Genomic DNA, 2,782 nt, shown 5'->3' on the forward strand with positions numbered 1-2,782 from the left:
TACATTACTGGTGACACGCTGTCAAAAACCCTCCAGTTTACGTCATTTAACACATTTCAAACCAGTTGTTCTTTAAAAATCTCAATAACTTTCCCATTTTCTCATCAAACAAGTAGAATTCATGTTTTCCTACTGTTCCTCTTTGTTGAATGTTATATGTGTGCCATATCCAGAAGGTCATCATATGGGTATGATATATATACACTTATCCCTGATTATGTCCAAACCTTTTGTATTAGCACTTACATATCTTCACACTTCTTCTGTTAATGTGTCTTCTCTTCCTTTGTGTTGAGTTATTTGTATAAAGCAACCTAGCTTAAAAACTTTATATACTATGATAAAGGATACCCAGTGTGGTTCAACTTCTGGTAGACTTCTGTCGTTTTTGGAAGAGGCCTCATGTGAGTCTACTACAGTAACCATCACAAACCAAAGAAATTTCATATGTGGATGTCTCCTTTTTCCCCAATCATGTGTCCAGTTGTCTCACTGGAATAGACCGTGTTTCCTCAGCAAATGGCTTGAAGGAGCTTAAGATAGCTTTCCTGAGCCCCCAAGATGACTGGGTGCTACAAGTCTATTGTAAGGTTCCATAAAGCTAAGATGAAAACCAAGAAATACTTAAGGGCTCAATAAATACAAGTGTTTTACTGAAATGGAGATATTCTCCCACTATTTTGTGAGATGTATTAGTACAGGTGCCAGGCATTTTATAGTCTATTGACTCAGATTAGTGGACAAATATTTAGTAAAAAGATTACTATGTGCTAGGGTGCTCTCCTGGTACACAGGAAATCTCGGAAGAATGGGACTCGATTTTACCCTCTAAGAGACCATGTTCTCATGGGGAGGTATATTCATAAACAAATAATTGGAGAGCAGTGTGGCTTGTGTTTCTGGATGAGTATACACTGAGTCATCTGGGAGTCGGCCCTGAGTCGCATGTAGCTAACTTTACAGAGGGGTCCAGGAAAGCCCCCTATCATCTCACAAGAGACTGTTTGAACCTAGCCCAGCAGCTTGAGGAGGAACTCGGCAGGCATTGTGTAGAGACTAAATATTTGTTCCTCCTTCATCCCATCTGAGCCAAGTGGAACTTGCTGGAAAGAGTCACAGAAGACCAAAACAAAGAATTCTGTACTATGAAGATACTTAGATGACAAAACAAGTCTGAACAATGGCAGAAACAGCTTTGTTGGAGATTTGATTATAAATGAAGCCTACAGTAGTAGGCACGTGTTGATGTCTCCAGAAAATAGCTCAAGGCTTAAAAGTGGGTACAAATGCAGAATGACCACAGTAAGTAAATGAAAGTCTCTTGAGTTCTTGGGAATTAACTGGCTTTTTCTATTATTTACAGGTTCAGAAAAGTTATTTATTATTTTTACTTATTGATGGAATGCAAATTAATTTACTTCCTTTTTTAATGACAGTATTTCTTAACTGTTTTGCACGTTACTGACATTGTATAAAGGTAATACTTTAGGGATTTTTTCCAGGGATGGAAGAGACATATGCACATGGACTCAGAGCAATTAATTTCTGGAAACTGTCCAAAAATGGCTATTATTTAGATTAAAACTATCCTTTTTCTCTGAGTGTTTTTGATGAGTAAAATGAGTCATGTTTTCATTTAATGACTGTTTTTTAAAAATTGATTTTCATCGTGAAGGATTAAAGCCATGCTCCTAATTGCTAAATATTATTTTTAAAAAACTAGTCTGAGTCTGTCTTTATGGGTTATGAGTGGTTTCGCCCTTAGCAGCTTGTTTTAGGATCATGTGCCAACCTAGTCCCTTTCCAGGCCTGTTCAGACTAGAATTATTTGGCAGAGAATGTCTTTTATAAAGTGTCTCAAGCAGGAACGTCCCAGAAAATGTTCACCTTGGTCTTGAAGTTGACTTGCAGAGCAATTTACTAAATAGAGATGTGAGGATCAAGTGACCATCAGCTGGTATAAATGTTGTTGGTCACTGTAGTCACAGGATCTCAGGTATGTGAGAGCTGGATGGGTTGCAACCACGTGCCTGGTTATGGTGATACCCTGGCTCAAGTGCTGCAATGTAGCACAGAAGGAATCCAAGTTCACAGGAATGTACTTTAATTAGACACCTGTATTTAAAAAGCTGATTTCTCCACTAGCATAATTTCACCCCGTGGCACAGTGTACGTACATGGTGCATTTCTTTCTTGGTCTACACTGAGAATTAGACCATTTGTTCTTAATCATGTGGGAAACATTTTTTTTAAAACAGCTTTATTGAAGTATAATTGATAAACAAAGAACCTGCATATATTTCATGTGTGCAATTTGAATTTGGACTATGCAAACTCTTGTGATATCATCATGAGAATCAAGGTCATAGACATACCTCCCGAAATTTCCTTCTGTCCCTTTTGCGCGTGTGTGTGTGTGTGTGTGTGTGTGTGTGTGTGTTAAGAGCACTTAACATGAAACCTTCCTGGTGAGAGGCAATTTTTGCTCCCTTTTAAAGTAAACTCTGACTTTCTTAGAAGAGTGGACTGGCTTGTGCTCTTCCAAATCCATAAATAGAAATTGACTGTGTTCCTCTTTAGTTAACAGAAGGTTACTGGCACATGCACTCAAATATGTGAAATGTCATCAATCGGGGTTGGAGGACATGTGAAACCAAACTTCATGGGACTATAGAAAATCAAGGAACTGGAAATTTTCAAATTAAAGCAAAAAAAAAAAAAAAGAAAGAAAAGAAATAGATCGCTTCACTGTTGTGGAGTCATTTTGACAATTTTGACTTAG

This window comes from Ictidomys tridecemlineatus, chromosome X, assembly GCF_052094955.1.
Source record: "Ictidomys tridecemlineatus isolate mIctTri1 chromosome X, mIctTri1.hap1, whole genome shotgun sequence".
In the NCBI taxonomy this organism is placed as follows: Eukaryota; Metazoa; Chordata; class Mammalia; order Rodentia; family Sciuridae; genus Ictidomys; species Ictidomys tridecemlineatus.